General features: G+C 35.8%; 1 protein-coding gene and 1 long non-coding RNA gene across 3 annotated transcripts in view; one reads left to right on the forward strand and one right to left on the reverse strand.

Annotated features, from left to right (window-relative positions):
- Window positions 1–17,829, forward strand: part of Adgrl2 (adhesion G protein-coupled receptor L2) — a 619,253-nt gene that overhangs the window by 219,346 nt on the left and 382,078 nt on the right. The window lies entirely within an intron of this gene.
- Window positions 6,772–17,829, reverse strand: part of LOC120890811 (uncharacterized) — a 28,478-nt gene continuing 17,420 nt past the window's right edge. Inside the window, exons 2-4 of the long non-coding RNA XR_013427867.1 lie at window positions 17,239–17,331; window positions 15,544–15,615; window positions 6,772–7,152 (exon numbers count right to left, since the gene is read on the reverse strand). This is a non-coding gene — a long non-coding RNA (uncharacterized LOC120890811). The remainder of the gene's footprint in view (window positions 7,153–15,543; window positions 15,616–17,238; window positions 17,332–17,829) is intronic.

Here is a 17,829-nt window from a genome sequence, read left to right on the forward strand (position 1 = left end):
TAACAAAACTTGAGCTCAGTTTCTATCCTTTTCTCTTTTTTCCTTTTTGATGCTAGTCACAATCAACAAAATTGGTTTCATAACCTACAGAAGGGCCATAATTGATAGTTGAAAAATGCTGTTCTAGCTTCAATATCACAAATTCAAGTAGAAATTACATCAAAGTATTTGGCCATTTGGAAATCAGGCTAAGGTAATTCTTCATGAACAAGTTGTAATTGGGAGAGCTTGGGTATGAAAGACTTGAAACAAGTGAAATAGTGAGTAAAATGTCAATTAAAGACTGTTAAGTAGTTTAAAATCACGTAGCAGGAAGAAATTCTAAACAGAACAAATAGATTTGTAGTACAAGGACTTGCCACTTGTTAGTAGTTTCAAAACATCTTCTTAAGTTAGCTTCTCAGAAATTGTAGCTAACTACAATATGTATGCCTTTAATTTTGATCTATGGGACATAACTATATCTCAGGATTTTAATTTTTCTCCAAGGATTTATGTAAAAGTTGCATATTGGTTTGGTTCCTTCAAAACTGTGCTCCAAACCTCTAAGTAGTTTCAAAATAGATTTTCATAAACTCCCAATTCTTGGATGGAAAAAAACGATCTGAGTCATTGGACATTCTGCATTTTGAAATAAGCAAGATGAAGTCAGGGTTGATAAAGTCAATTAATAATTTTGGGATGAATGAATGACATTTCAGGAAATGAAAGGTTCAAAGAATTTCCAGATCATAAAACTTAGAAAACCCCCACAACTTCTGCCTTTCCACCCCAGGGCTCATTACAGGGTTGCGTGCTTTGCTTTGGGCCACTTTCAAGTCAATCAAATAAAGAGCCCTCTCCCATGTTTATGGCACTTTCTAATTCTCACTAAATTATACCTTTGACCTCTAAAAGATTTGCAACTGGCACCAGGATGTGGTTACAAATTGGATCAGTATCACGAAGCAGATCTTTGTCACACACTGGAAGATCTAATTCATCAGTTACCTACTGAAGCCAAAAGGATGACATTAGTAGCTTTTATTAGGGGTAGGTTTTTAAGATACGAAACTGGAGAACAAAACAGAAACCTTGGAAAATACGGAAAAGAAACTAGTCAAAACAAGGTAAAGAATGTTTGAGTAGATGCTGGGAAACCTTAATGCTGGTTCTGCACCTACCACAAGATGATTTAGAATCTTAAAATTAGTTGGCCATTTTAGACCTCAGATTTCTCACCCGTACATGTTTGTCAATGGTCTCATAGTTACTGTTAAGCCAAATAAGTGGGATCAATTCTTCCCCTCAAATTGCAGACAAGATTCAAATCACCACATTAGAGTGATTTTCTTCAAACATCCTCATTAGATAAGAACACACCAGAGAATACCACAAATGAGCAGTCTTCCTGGAATCCATTTTTATTGAAAAACACTCAGGCACCAGCAGCTTCAGGAGAGGGTTAAGAAAAAATATGTAAACAAGATTGTGGGAGGAGAAACTCATGTAACCTGCAGGGGGCGCTACGGTACTTTTCACAGATAGAAAAAAAAATCTGATTAATGAGCTTGAGAGGTACCTGTTACCCCACCTGAGCAGCAGATGGGAAAAAAGGAACAGAGAGGTTTCTTCATTTATCAATCCTCTTATGGTTATTTCTCCCTGCCTCTGTGTCAAGTAGACAGCCTAGAAGTAGTAATCAATGATTATAAAAGATAAACTACTAACTGATTGAAGAGGGGAAAAATTCCAAAAAGAGCAACTTTTTTGGGGGGGAGGGGTAAGGATTTGATATAAATACCCTGGCTACCTAGTAACTCGAGGAACTGTTATTTAGTAAGGAGTAGGAAAGCCGAGGACAGAATGTTTGAAGCTCATGATATATTGTTGGCAGAGCAGAGGTAAATTACAAGGAGAATCCAAGAAGTATTAGTTCTCCCTTTTTAGGGAAGAGTCAAAAGGATAGATCACATATGGAAGATGCATGTCAATACCATAGATTTAGAGGTTTCTGCTCGGGAAGAAATGAATTGAATTAAAAATGATGAGCAGAAGAGACCTTATATTGTAATTCTTAACAATTTGTAAAGCCTTTTTTTTGTAAACATTAGATCTCATTTGATCCTTATGATGGCCATTTTATATTTGAAGGCTTCGAGGTTAAGTGGCTTGCCCTAAGTTACATAGTAAATTTTAGAGCTGAGTCTTTAATGGAAATTGATTTCTAGTGATTTTCGACACATCACTGGGCCACTCTCCCAACCAAGTGTGTTTTGGGGGACTTACTTGTAATGGAAAAATTCTGTTATAAGCCCAAGAGATGTCAGTTTATGTTGTAAAGTGAAAAAAAAAAATCAAATGGCAGATATTCACAAAGCAAAATAAAGACAATTTCTTCTCACATGCTTTGTATCTCCAAGAAGCTAACAGGAGTTTTCACAACACAAATGGCTAATCTTAACAGCAGGCCAAATTGGCAGTCGTGTTGTCTGCCTGATCAACAATATGCCAGGCTGCTTGAGATTTATCCCGTAACAACTCCTCAGGGTGAAAGTATCATTTCCAAAAAGTAAATAGAATTCCAATAACAAAAGCTAATAAGGTGGGACCCTGTATGCTTCCCATATCCTCCCCCGCACTGAAACTGACACAAACAAACCAACCATTCATTCAAAATGGCCTATATTCAGATTAGTGTCCCAAGTCAAAGATCCAGGAGGGGAATCTGGAAAGAGTCAAAACAGGAAGAACAAGTTTGGGTGTGAACTCCACAGGGAAGCCTCAGGCTTTGTGAGACATAATGATGTCATGGGTTTGGGGAAGGAGTGGGGGGCTTCAAAGTCAGACCCAAGTTTGAAAACCAGCTCTGCCCCTTAGAAGGCGTATTTGGATTCATCAAGTCTCATTTTCTGTGCAAAAGGAATAAAGTAATGATCCTGCAAGTTGCTGTAGAGATCAAAAATAACATATATAATGACATGTAGCACATAATAAATTCTCAATAAATGACAACTAAAATTTGGGGATCCCTGACACTTGGTGGGAAATGGGGCACAGAGCAGCCATGAAAGTCCTGATCGCAGTTTGCCTTTCCCCAAACCTGCCCGTAGCTAGCTCTGACATCAAGTCTTGTGGAAGGTCTGTATATCCAATAGGCCAAGGACTCTGTCAGAAGACATCTTTAGTCTGAGTATCACTTTGAGTCACTAACTGTAAGGATTTATTATACTTTGATTTGTACAAGTCCTCCAAGATCAAAGACAGATTCTGAATGTTAGTTGTCAAGTGAGGAAATGATTGTGGAAATATAAAAGCAAAGCAGTTCGTGTTGCTTTAGGAATAGCTCATTTGCAAAATCTAATATGCTATTACATTGACATATTTCCTCATTTTATCTATTAAATCTTCCATTTTAGTAAAACTAGTTTGTCAGAACCAAATGCTACAATTATGTGCACTTACATACAAATCGTATGTGTATATTCTGCCTATAGTGTCTAACAAATGCTGGGTCTGATTGGGGGGAAAAAAGCCCAGGAAATTAAGATTGAAGTATAAATTGACAGTTTGTAATTTCAAATATCTTTGAATATGACTACTTTATAAAAAATATTTCTGAATCTGGGGATAGTCACAGGCCTATAATCCCAGTGGTTGGGGAGGCTGAGGCAGGAGGCTCAAAAGTTCAAAGCCAGCCTCACCAAATTAGCAAGACCCTAAGTAAGTTACAAGACCCTGTCTCAAAATAAAATATAAAAAGGGATGAGGATGTGGCTCAGTGGTTAAGTGCCCTGGGTTCAATCTCTGGTTAAAAAAAAAAAAAAAAAATCTGAGGTACATAAATTTGTAAAATATTGGTTCTTAAACTAGGAATATTAGGAATATGACTTATAGATAGAGAGTTGTACAAGGCTCTGGTTTTAGTCTTTCAATGTACAGCACTGTAAAAAAGAAAATACACACAAAGGATATGAATATGATTTAATGAAGGTGCTTTTTTAAAATATATATATATCAGTTCTTCTAGCACTCTGATCAAAAAAAAAACAATCCTTTTGAAAAACCCACAGAAATAAATACCCTGAGTTGAAATGTGCTCAGGTTGACTGCAGTATTTGTGTGCACTGCTTGTCCAATACTGTAATGGAGGTAGAGACTCACTTTCCTGGTCTCTGACCTTTAATCTGTCCTTTAATTGGCCTATCTTTTTTGAATTTGCCTGCATTTGGCCTGGGAAAAATGTCTGTGTGAAGACTGACCTCTCTCCAGTCTCTGAGCAGCTTGTTTGTGGTATAGACAAACGTGCTAGTTTAGACTCCTCTGTTCTCTATTGACTAAGACCTTGAAGAGTTCTTCAAGCTCCACTAGGCCCTAGAAGAGTCTGTTGAGAGTCTCAGCCTTTTTCTTCCTGCCAAGTTACTTTTTTTTATTAGTCTGATAAACTCTTGAATTGTTGAAAAGCAGCTGTTCCAAGAAGGATTTAGCTGATTCTCATGGGGTTTCCCAGTATGGGGAAGATGTATTTTTGTGTGTGGGATCCATTGGTCCCCAGCACACTTAGACCTAGATGACCTCTCTTCCCAGCTCTAAAAAGGTTTCTGGAATGTGATGGGAATACAGTGCTGCTTTTCAAAGAAAGCCACAGCCACTCCATCAATTTCCTTTCCCCTCCACTTCCCATCTCAGTGTGGATCTCTTTCTAGAAATGTTAGTCTTCAAAATTAGGATTTCAGGTAATTTGCTGTTTATTACATGAATTCTAGTCAGATAAGGTAAAAGTAGCTTTGCTTAGAGTAAAAAAAAAAAAAAAAAAAAAAAAAAAGACCCCAGTAACGACACCATGTGTTCCCACTAAAGCCATGTCTGCCCAGATGCATGAGAGGATTTAAACTGTTAATTTTCACATATTGCTCAAGTAAGCAAAACCAAAGGCATTTAATTTTTCTAATAATCCCAGGCATGGTTTCCTTATAATGTACTACACAATCTGTATTGATCACTCTGTCGGTGAGATATGCATTTAATAAACATGTATTCTAAAGTGAAGCATAAAATCAAAGTTTAAATTACTATTTTTGAAAGCCACTCTTTTCCCCCAGCGTGTGAAAACAAATGTCAACTGGGGGTTGGGGGGGGGAGACTTACATTTCAATTGTTTTTTGAGAAACTAATTCATAGCAGGCATTAAGATGAACAGGGCAAAAGCAGTCAGCAGAGAACCAGAGAAATAAATTCCATACATTTTCAAAACAAGATAGATATAGATACATCTTCCATGAGACCATTTGGGGACAGAAAAGAATTTAGCTTAAAGTTATATAAAGAAAAATAAATTTTTAATGCTCTGAAAAAGAAATAAAATTTTATTTTATTTAAAAATTGTTAAATTGATAACTATTTATGGTTTGATATTAACCATTAAATACCAAATCTTGATCCACTACATATGCCATTTATATGCATGTAATAAAGATTAGATCATTAGTGTTTAGCATTATTTTCAAGGGCCACGATTTACATGTAAGAGCAAGTTACAAAAAAAAAAAAAAAGGCAAATTACTTTGCCAAATTTAAGCAGTTTCTGAACTGTTAGCATCTTCCAAAGCAGTATTTGAAACTATGCAAAAATTTTACACATCTTTAATGCTCTTTAGAAAAGTAAAAAGCAAATTGTAAATGTGCAAAATGGTAAATAGAAGGGGTGATTAAAAGGAAATGCAAATTTACATTTGTAGTGGTAGAGGGTACTGTTGTTTTTGATTTGTTATATGCCTTAATCTGGCATGCTATTTCACCCTTCATGACACACATCAATACCTTCTTTATGTCTGGCTATTACCACTCATTTAAAAATCTATTTTACATGATTCTTTCAGCCAAAAATGGACCATAATGACACAGAATACAGCATGTGCTTCATAAATTCTGCAAGAATCAATACTTTGGCTGGGAATTTGTCAGTCTCTCAAAGTTATGCATCATTAAACTTTACTGTTATTACAGTGGACTCTTCTTCAAAGTTCAGTACCTAGCTCGTACTGGGGAAATGTTTTTAGAGCCAGGAAAGGTGGAGAGAAGCAAAAGCTGCTTGCAAGGGGATATATACTTTCAGATGATGCTTAATTTGCAAAATGCAAATAACAGAAGCAATGTTGGTTAGGTAGTTTATAAGAAACGGGTTATGTTCATCTATAGGTCACTTAGCAAATATCCGAACAAGTTTGGAAAATAGGGAAGATATTCTTCTACTGACCAGATTCCACCTCCCTTCTCATTATCTGATGATGACAGCAGACAGGTTCAGAAACAGATGACACTGGGATTCTTCACCCATGCTATGCTTCTCCCTGGATTAAACAGTAATGAGAATATCCCCTCTGTTTTTGTCCTCTCTGAGAGGCAGTTTGTGTTTGTCATAGTGACTGGTCCATGTAGACACTTTCTTTTCAGCCACACCTTCAGGGATTCCGGCTGTGATCCTGTCACAAATGACTTTGTCAGCATCCAGAACAAATATCGGGGGAGTGCTGTTTGTGAGTTGCCTCCAGCTTGTTTCTCTAGTCTTACCAGTCAAGATCTCACAATTCGTCTAACCATGACGAAATATTTGAAGTTCCCAAAACAAACAGACAGCTCTTGCTGCTGGATTCAAGGTCTGGGTTATATAGTTCCCGTCACCTGTCCTGCCTTTCCCCCTCATTAGTATTATTTTCTTTATGATTCTCAGAATATTGTCACCTTCTTTGAGAAGTCCTCCCTGATCACCTCAGACTGAATTTGGTGCTCCTCTATTCTCCTGTGGGCACACTGTGCTGCCTGACATTGTACTGAACATGTCATGAAACATCTTGTCTGGGGTCTGGATTATTTACAACAATGACATTTTAATTAACACTGTGTCTTTTTTGTACCCCCCTGACCCAACCTAGTTTCTAATGGCCTAAGGAAATCAGAACATGGCACAAGGGTTTTGCTTTATTTTATTTTTGATAATGGAATTGAACTCAGAAGTGCTTTACTACTAAGCCTTATCTCCCCAGCCCTTCACCTTTTTTTTTTTTTTTGAGACATGGTCTCACTAAGTTGTCCATGACGGCCTTGAATGTGTGATCCTCATGCCTCAGGCTCTCCAGTGGTTAGGATTACAGGTGTGTGCCATTGCACACAGGTCTTGAAAGGAAATAAGAACAAACATTTAAAAACTATTTTCACCACCTAAAAAGAAGTAACAGTTTCTTGTGATAATAACCAAAGCAAGTTATTTTTTTATATTAGACATTTATAGATAACATAAATAAGGAAACTATTTTGGGCCTTTGAATGTAGAAACTATGTAAAATTATAACACCTTTTATAAGAATATATTCATTTATTACTTTGCTGAAATGTCTCACGCACTGGTTTGTTGACAGTGCCTTCAAGGCCATGTTGCAACCTGAGAGTTTGCAAAGATCGCTTTGTACTCATTCCTTCACCCAGGCTTCTTTCAGTTCCGGATATTTGGCCTAACTTCTTAAAATTTGTTCTGACCAAAAAGAAAAAAGAAAAAGAAAATCCTCATTTTTTTTTAAACTGGGAATTAGAGGTTTAAATTTAACCCAGAGATGCTTTACCACTGAGTCATTTTCCCATATTTATTCCCAGCCCTTTTTTTCTTTTTTTGTTAATTTTGAGATAGTTTCATTAAATTGCTTAGGACCTCTCTGAATTGCTGAGGCTGGCCTCGAACTTGCCATTCTCCTGTCTCAGCCTCCCAAGCCACAGGAATTATAGGTGTGTGCCACTATGCCTGGCCTGATTCTCACTTCTTAAATGAGTTTATTAATATAATAAAATGCTTATTATAGTCCCTGGCACCCAGTTAACTCTCAGTTATTCTTATTTCTGATCCCTTGATATTTTCAAATTACCCTTTCAAAAGCACTGTATCTAAGCCTAAAAGCAAGTACAGATGGAGAAGAAAAGCAATATAATGAACCTTGAAACAAATTCTTGGAGTGTGTCATGCATTTGAAATTGCAGTTCAGAGTTCAGGCATTTGAATTGGCTGCCAAACAATAAGGAATTGTGCCTCATCCGGGGCAGGTATTAGCAAGTTGGAGTCTGGCACAGGACAAATCTTTGCTCCTTCAAAGTTCTGGTTGTGTGCTTTCTCTCACTTGAGTGATCTTCACCCCCAATTTGTTTGCCAGTCTGCAAAAAGTGTTGGAGTCAGTCATGTTTCTACCGTGTATGGAGAGTCAGCCTGACTTGGGAAGCTTTGGGGTCAGAAATTGCTGAGTTTGAACCTAGCCCTACCAATACCGTCTCTGAACTTTCTTTTCTTTATTTGTAAAGGTGGAATTAATAACCAGTGATACTTTAAAATCTCTTGAGAGTAAGTGCTAATTAATATAAAATTAATGGAATAGGTATACTCTAATCTCTGTGAAAGGGTAAAAAAAACTCTTCTAAGTAGGTGATTGATTGTCAGTTGTGATGGATATAAATATTATGAAGAATTGGTATCATGTATATTTCAACAGTGCTCTAGTGCATTTCAGTATACGGTCTGTGCTCAATAGGCTACGGTTCATAATCCTTTAATATTCCCCACTACCTAGTTCTGCGCTTGTTCAGAATTTGATATGCATATTTGAACTAAATAGAATTGATAAGAATAAGAGGTGATCTCTAAACAATGGCAGAAATATGCCCCTACAACTATTATTGTTAAAATAATTTTCATCATTTCTGAGTTTATATGGGTTGCTATTGAGTGTATCAATAATACTGCAATAAGTCTTGAAGAAAAAAAGGGTTTTCTGACCTGCTCTGGGTATTTTACTTTTCAGCTCTGGGGAACAATACTTGATTATCTTTTATTTGTCTCACCCAGAGGCAGAATGTGCAGCTCCCCAAGACCTGCCCTTCACAAGGGCACTACATCTAAGGATCATTATTGATGTCATAAGCATCCTTAATATTCTGGCCTTTCATTTAGTCTATGTTTGGATTTACAAATAAATTTGTGTATGTATTATGACAATTTCTCAGTAATAGCAATTAAATATCTTGCTTTTCTTTTTTCAGTGCTGGGGATTGAAGTCAGGGCCTCACATATGCCAGGCCAGTGCCCTGCCACTGAGCTACATCCCCAACCATGTCTTGCTCTTAATAGATCCAAGTATTATGAAAATTTTATAATAAGAAAGTAAAGGGACTTGAAGAAGAGACACCCTTTTCTAATTCAAACAAAGACACCTTAGAGGCTGGCAGTGGCCCTGTGCACACAATGGTCAACAGTGCTAGGAGACAGTAAGATGTTAGCAAATGCTTGGTGAATGAACAAGCTAATGAGGAAAGCCTTTCAGAGTACAGGTATTGTGACAGATTACTACAATGGACACCAGTATTGAGGATGGTCAAGAACACAGACTGGAGCCAGACACCTGAGTTAAAGTTCCAGTTGTCTAGCTTGCCGTCCATGTGTGTTGAGTTATTCAACCTTGCTGTGTTTCATTTTCCTTATCTGTAAAATGGAAAAATAATACCATCCGTTTTACAGGATTGCTGTCAGGATTGAGCTAAGACATATAAAATGCTTTGTATTGTGTCCTGTTCAATAGTGGTCTAGAGCTCAATATTCTATAGTATGTACCCAGTAGGCTACAACCTATATTTCTTTTCTTCCTTCTTTTTTTTTTTTGTACTGGGGATTGAACCCAGGGGTGCTTAATTACAAAGTCACATCCCTAGCCCTTTTTATGCTTTTATTTTGTTTTTTCAGTAATAAAGATTAAACCCATGGATGCCCTACCAGTGAACAATACCCCCAGCCCTTTTTATTTTTATTTTGAGCCATAGTCTGGCCAAGTTACCCAGGCTTCATCAGATCCCGAATTTCAGATCCTCCTGCCTGAGCCTCCTGAATAGTGGGGATTACAGGCATGTACCTCAAATTAGAGTTTAGGAGGATATTTCTACAGTTTTCTTAGTATCATCAATCCAAAAATATGTGTTGAAGCAAAGAGCTTTTGTGCGATTCCTAAGGCAGGAGTGTACCTGATACATTCAAGGAGTAGCAAGAAGACAACTGGTGCAGGAAGAGGCCATGCAGGGGGAGTGAAGGGGGATGGATCAGAGGAGACAGATTACACTTGTGGGATGCAGTAGTGGTGCAAGCCATCTGGGGACCTGCAGGCCATTGGGAAGACTTTAACCTTGACTCTGACTCCTGAACCACCAACGTTTTGTCCTTTTGCCTCCCCTTCCTCCTCTTCTTCTCTCTTCACCATTATCACTTTCATTTACAAGGCATTTATTGAACACTTATTTTGATTTGAACAATAATAACTTTTTTTAGGCAAGTTTTTTTTCTTTCTTTCTTTCTTTTCTTTTTTTTTTTTTTTTTTTGAGACAGGGTCTCACTACATTTCCCAGGCTGCCCTCAAACGTTTAATCTTCCTGCTTCAATCTTGAAAGCAACTGGGATTACAGACATGCACCTCCCTACCCCACAAATTTCCATCATTTATATAAAGACATTTCTGATTTAAATCTTTCTTTTTAGATGCCAAAATATTTGTTAAATTATCATCCTTAAGGTACAAGAACAAGGGCACAAATGGCTTTCCAAATAATAAATCAACATTCACAGAGATCAATATATATTTTTGGTTGCAAAGTAAAGGACAATCCTATAAATAATAAATAGAAGATATGAATTATATGAATAGAGGTGAAACCAAACTGTGCAAAAAAAAAAAAGTCCCATTAGAAGGGAAGTATATAGCTAAAATGCATATTAAATTTTTTGGGGAAAAAAAAGATTTCCGAAACTTTTGGATAGCTAAGTAAGGTAATTGAATTAAAAATATCAGCAATTTTGTTCTACCTATAAACTGACAAGTGTGTATATGTATAGACACTAACTACACACAAGTTTTTATTTTAAAGGAAAACTTAAATAATTATATCCAGACTATATATGTTTAAGGTACTAACAAGCAAAGATTGAGAAGTTAGCCTTTTTTCTTAGGAAGATCTTTCTCTTCATGTACGTGTAAATTTTTCTTGTGCCCAATAAAAGTAAATAAAGTTTATTTTTTTCCACTTTGCCTAAAGTATTACATTATATAGCCTCAGCTAGAAAATATCCTTTATTTAGAGCTTTTGCTTATTTGCAGCTACTTCCCAGTAGATATTTCTATTATTTAAGATTTCAATAAATTAATTTGTTGGGGGGAGGTACTAGGGATTGAACCCAGGAGCATTCGGCCACAGAGCCACATACTCAGCCCTATTTTGTATTTTATTTAGAGACAGGATCTCACTGAGTTGCTTAGGGCCTCCCTGTTGCTGAAGCTGGCTTTGAATTTGCAATCCCCCTGTCTCAGCCTTCTTAGCTGCTGGGCTTACAGGTGTGTATCACCACACTGCCTTAATAAATCAATTTTTATTTTTTTAATAAATTGTGTAAGTTTTTCAGCTTAAAAAAATTTGATACCAACATTGCATGACTATTAGATAATAAATATGAAAAAATTTCTATCTAGTAAAGAGCTTAGAGAAATCTTTTCCCTATTGTGAGTAAACTGTTATTTAATTTTGAAATCTAAAGGGTTAACACATAGAACCTTAAAGTTCATTAAAGAAAAATTAAAATGGTTATTAATATTATCTCAAATATGTCATACAAACCCATAATCTTAGATAGCATTCTTTATTCATTCATTTTCCCACTCAACAAATATTTCTAATTCCTTTATTGCCAAAGCAAAACTTGGCCTTTTAATTTTGATTTGTAAAAGCGAGGTGGGAAAAGTTTTGTGCCTGGTGCTGTGATATGTTGTATTTAGCTGTCAATATCTATAAACATTTCTCAATATGACCTGTGAATGTTCAACTGTTTACAGTATTTCCTGCAATTATCTCTTCAGAAATGTGACAGGAAAAGGGCTCATGTCACCCAAAGGAATTGAGAAACAGATAGTATAAATCATTGTAACTTGGCTTCTATTTTAAGACATTACACGTCTGCTATTATCATGTACTCAGATGACTTTTGCATCTTGCAAAAGATTTTAGAATGTATTTTACTGCTGTCCCTAGACCTATTCCTGGCATTCAGGGTGTCATTATTTCTAGTTTTAATGAGAGTTCTTTGATTATCAAGGGAATAGAACAACATCATTTGGAGCCCATCATCAGTCTCCTTTGTTAGAAAGGATTGCATAGAAGAGGAAGAAAGAGAAGAGATAAAGAAAAGAGAAGTCCAATGAATAGAAAATATGAAATAAAATTAGTATTTTTTTGGTCTTACTAATATGACATGCATGATGTAGATGAAATTGTTTTATGCAGACTTTGGTGACTTACAAAATAGACTGAAATATAACATAATTTTATAGCTAATGCCTCAGTTTTTTTCAATTAAGAAACTAAGAACTAAAGAGAAAATAAAATTCAAGTCTCCTAATTCTCATGCTAACATTCTCTTTATTTCGCCTAATAAATAAATGGCTGCCTATCAGAAGCTTACCATCTCAAAACAGGATTGTTCATAAATATAAGTACTGAATTTTCTCTCCCTGAACAGACCTGCGTTTACATATACAAAAAAAAAATATGTAATTAAGCCATAATACAGAATACTTTCTAAATACCTCCTAGGTACTGAACATTTTGTTTCGTTTTCACTCTCTCTTTAAAAAACAAGCAAAATCCTATGAGGTAGGTTAGTGTAGGTAGATTCCTTTACAGATGAGAACACGGAGGATCAGATAGATTCAACAACTTCCCCAGTGTTTTGGAGCAAATCCAGACAGCCCAGAAGCAATGATGTTAGCCACTAAACAATTTTCATAGTAACCTAACATCAAATCCTTTTCAAAATCAAAGGCAAATTGTTAGAAACTCATTGTTTCCTCAAAGGGTATGAAAAAAGAATTCAATTAAATTCATTGCATGTATTATTATATTGTTAAAATTGGTGTTATATATTGCTGTGAGGCAAACTTCCCCCCAAATTTAACAGCTTAAGGCTAGGTAATAAATTATACCAGAATTGAATGGCTTAAGGACACAAACATGATCTCAGTTTCTGTGGGTCAGGAATTTTGGGCATAGCCAGAGTAGGTCGTTTGGATCAGGTCTCTTACAAGGCTGCCATCAAGGCTACAACCGTATCTGAAGTCATCTCAAGGTCAGACTGGAGAAGAACCTATTCCCAAGTGCCCTCAGAGATTGCTGACAACATTAATTTCCTTATGAGTTGTTGGGCAAAAGGCCTTATGTCCTTGTATTTATTGACAGGAGCCCCCCCCCACCCGCCCCTTATTTCCCTGCCACATAGTACTCTCTGTAGGACAAATGGCATCTATTTTCCATCAGAGTGAAAGACCTAGAGAGCAAGAGGGGTGGCCTGACAGAGCCAAAGTCCTTTGTTGTTTAATCTCAGAATTAGAAAAAAAGTTACTAGGTCCAGTCTGTCTCAAGCAGAGGGAATTATCCATCAATACAAGGAGAAGGGGACCACTGGGAGCCACCTTAGAGGCTGCCCTCCACAATCAAGAATGTGTTCTCTGGGCTGGGGATGCAACTCAGTGGTAGAGCATTTGCTTAGCATGGTGGAGCCTGTTTTCCATCCCCAGCACAGCTAAAAAAAAGGGATTCTCAGAGGATGCTGCGGACTAAAGGCTCAATTCATTCTGGCCTACATGTCTGGCTGTAGCAGAATTCCTGACATGACTGTCCTTCAGTAGCCACCATCTTATTCAGGCAGAGCTTTACATTACGCTGAATGCAGCAGCCCATCCTGCAGGGTGGACTCAGAAATACTGCAAGCCTATCTAGGAGTGACCTAGACCATAATTCATTTCTTTCAGAACTAAACTTCAAACATGAGAAAAATAATTTGGTGGATATAAGTGTCCAATTTTTATATAATATAGCAGAAAGAAAATAGGTTCTGGAATCTTCTAATATTTAAAGATATATTTCAAAGATGCCACCTGTTTGAACACAGGCAGCTTGCAACTCTGAGCTTCAGTTTTCTGACTGTAATTCAGGGACACCCTAATTCTTTCATAGTGCTGCCATTAAGATTAAATAAGATGATGTAGTTGAGAGGATTTTGTTAACTACAAAGACCAACATATAAATACAAATTTTGCCACTAGTTCCTTCAGCTACAGAACAGGACAGATTGTTAAGAACAGCTGCTTAGCATATTATTTAACTATCTTACTACAGCAATAAATATCTTTGGAATATGGATAGTAAATGGACTGTGTGGTTAGTCAAAGAACTATTAGCTGCTATTCTAGCTGTTGATTTGCTAAAGAGAAAAAAAAAATTTCAAAGCATTTTTTTTTTCCGGAGGCACTTTTATTTTTGGCATTTTCTTGACAACACTGCAGAGGTTTTGAGGGAATGCTCAAGCTTTGTGCAGTGTTGAAACAATCTGGCAGCACACATTTACTTCAGCTGTTCTCCTTCCTTGCACATTACACCCAGTGAAAATGTTCCCGTCGTGTGTCTTTGACTTGAGAGAAAACATTTTCCCATATCATGTAAGAACTACATGGAGTTTAGCCCTTGATGGATCAGAAGAGTACATTAGCCTTTCTTCTTTAGTGGCCCAGATTGAAATCTCATCTGATGTTTTCCCATTAGAAATGAGATGGCAAGATATTTTCTGGGAAGTGATTTAGGTACACTAAAACAATCTATAAGGATCTATTGATTAGAAGTAGACTTGACTCAATCTTGATTTGTACGCAGTCAAGTTCCTTGGAAGGTGATGTGATTGACAGGCAGTGCAGAATAGATTTGGGGCCGGAGTAGGCAAGATATTGCAGTTCTGCATAGAGGCACATGAGAGTGCAGTCTTGAAAGAAAAATATGGAATTTGGAGTGCTGACAGATCACAGACTCTATTGTTTTGGAAGCATATATAAAATCAAACAAACAATAACAACAAAGGATTTTGCATGTAGGGGACTAATAGGAAGAGATACTGGGTGTTCTATGCACTTTGAAAATCATCTACTTCAATAAATTTATATTGGTTGCCATCAGGTTGTTTTTTATTAGTTTTGATCCTACATAGATTTAAAATAATAGCAGTTTATGGTGGCATTAGCCATCAAACTGGAATTAAACAAATAAATAAAAACATGAAACTAAATGGCCTGTCTATAACCTTGTAATAATACATCATAATAGGGACTAGGAAATAATAAAATGATGACTTAGGAATTTTAGAACTGGAGTAATAAGTATAAAATGCAAAATAAATCAAATATCAGGTCATAATGAAAACACTAGTCTATTGAAACTTTGTATTTTTTATGCTCTAACTTCCTCTTTACTTAGAATTCCATTCCACAAATTATTTGGAATTAGAATCATCATGTATGCAACACTTAAAATAATTTTACGATATTAGGCCTGTGGTTGTAGCTCAGTGCAACCATGTTTAACTAGCATGTGCAAAGCCCTGGGTTCAATTCCCAGCACAACAAAAAATAAATAAATAAATAAGCTAATAAAATTAAATTATATGATAATAAGTACCTTCAGGTGTAGTTCTCCTGGGACAAAGTTTCCCTCTGTTCCAACCAAATACCGGTCTTCCTGAAGGAGAACCTAAGATCCAAAAATAGAAATGGGTGATTTTTTAAATCCTAATTGGTTACTCTACAAATATTATCCTAAAAGCATTTTTGCATTTTTATGTAAATAGAAAATAAAGATCTGATAGCATTTTTTATTCTTAAAATAATTCTTGACACTTCTATTTGAGGAAATTTCAAGATAATTATAGTATGAGACAAGAATTCAGTTATATTAATAAGCCATGAATTTGAAACAATGAAATTAAATTTTATCTGAGTAACTAAGTTTTTCACACACAAGCAAAAATACACCAAGGGATAGGTATTATTATGTCTATAGCATTTAAAAATAACTCAGAGCACTGCGGGTATAGCTCGGTGGTAGACGAAAGTTTGATTCTTTTTTTTTTAGACATTATTAACAATGTGGGGACAAGAACCACAGGAACTAGAAATTAAGATTATCAATCATGAAATCAATTGTTCTTTGGAAAATCTAGTCATTTGTTATCTATTGAAATTTAAATTAATTAAAATAAGTAAAATGAAAATTTTAGTTGCATTAACCACATTTCAAATGTTCAATAGCCACATCTAGCTGGTGGCTATAATATTGGACACCACAAATTTAAAACATTTCCATTATTGTGGAAGCTACTGATAGATAGTATTGGATTCCACCTCCTATTTTCATGGCCCTACATATTGTCTGTTTTGTGGATAAAAATCTGGAAAGTATGCAGAACACTTCTTATTCTGTCCTAAATGCTGGTAATTAGACAGGACATCTCCTCCTTTTTAAAAGTTAATGAACACAAAACATTTCATAGCCCTAGGTATTCTATTAAACCATGAAAGTTATAATAAAGTAAGGGTTGAAAATACTTAGAATTACATATTGAGTTCAATGAAGTTCTAAAATGTGCTTAGCAAGTCTCCACTTCTCTTCTCTGTTTGGAAAGAAGTTAATGGAAAAAAGGATATTTGTTAAAATACTAGACCAAACAATATTAGTATGAAAGAAGTTCCTAATATGCATAAAGATTAGAATGTCATGGAAACAAAATACCTGATAGTGTAGAATAGGTTTCATCCTATTGGGAAAAAGATTTTTCCTGTCTTTCTTTCAATACTATATTGCTGCAAAACTTGAACTGAGGGTGTTTAAACGTTTAAAGTCATTAATAACAGCATAAGTCAGAGTTTATTTTTCGGTGGTTTCCTTTTTTTGTTTGTTTTTTGGCTGAGAATTTGCTATCTGAAGATCTTAAAATAATGTAGTGCATTGCTATAAAAATTTTTTTAGAAGACACCTTGCCTAATTCACTCCCCCCCCCCAGCTTTTGCTGCTGGTTTTAATATTAAGTGAAATACAATGGTTTCACAACGAAAATCAGAGTCTGAAACCTCGAACTTAACCATTAATATGAGGAATAATTAGAAGGCAGATTTTTCTCTAAGAAAAAACTAAACTGGTGTTTTCCACTGTTAAAAAAAGAAGGGTTGGAGTAACAGCTTCTCTTCCATGCCATAGGTTTGGGGAAGCAGGTGAACTTTCTCCACCTTAGCATGTTCTCTTATGCAGAAGTCATTACAATGATTAGAATCTCAAGGAGAGTTCCAATGTTACCTTTTTTCTCTCTTTCCAACTTACCTCAAAAGGAATCCACTGGCTTTAAAGCGTGCATGCATTTGGTTAATCCCACCTCACTCTTCTGTCTGTCTGGGTGAGCTTCTTCAACAGATTCTTTGAATATGCGTTAAAAAACATAAATCACTGGATTAAATCTGTAGAGAATGATGAAAGCTAAATTCATGTATATACATGTGGTGGGACAAATGGACCTTTTTATTATTTAAACTGAATGAAAGCAATAAATTTGAAACAGGTTTAACTGATGATGTTGGTAATCCACAACAGATTTCCTAAGTGTTTTTGAATGAATGTTGGTTTTGTTCAATAATCCCTTGGATTAAAGAAGGTTTAGATAACTCGAACAATCTGCAAAGAATCGTATTATTTTGCTATTTATCTTTTATTTTTACCAAAAACCTATATGTATGGTTTAGGCTTTAGCAAATTAGATCAAAAATTACATTTGTCACTTCATTTAAAAAAAAATGTGGCTAAAGTTAGACTGTGTAGTTTTTACCTATGTTCTTGGGTAGTGGCCTGCTCTTCACCCTGTGTTGTTAATATGCAGTATTATGTAGTAATATATCTCATGTTTTTTTTAGGTATACA

Source organism: Ictidomys tridecemlineatus, chromosome 11, assembly GCF_052094955.1.
Source record: "Ictidomys tridecemlineatus isolate mIctTri1 chromosome 11, mIctTri1.hap1, whole genome shotgun sequence".
Taxonomy (NCBI): Eukaryota; Metazoa; Chordata; class Mammalia; order Rodentia; family Sciuridae; genus Ictidomys; species Ictidomys tridecemlineatus.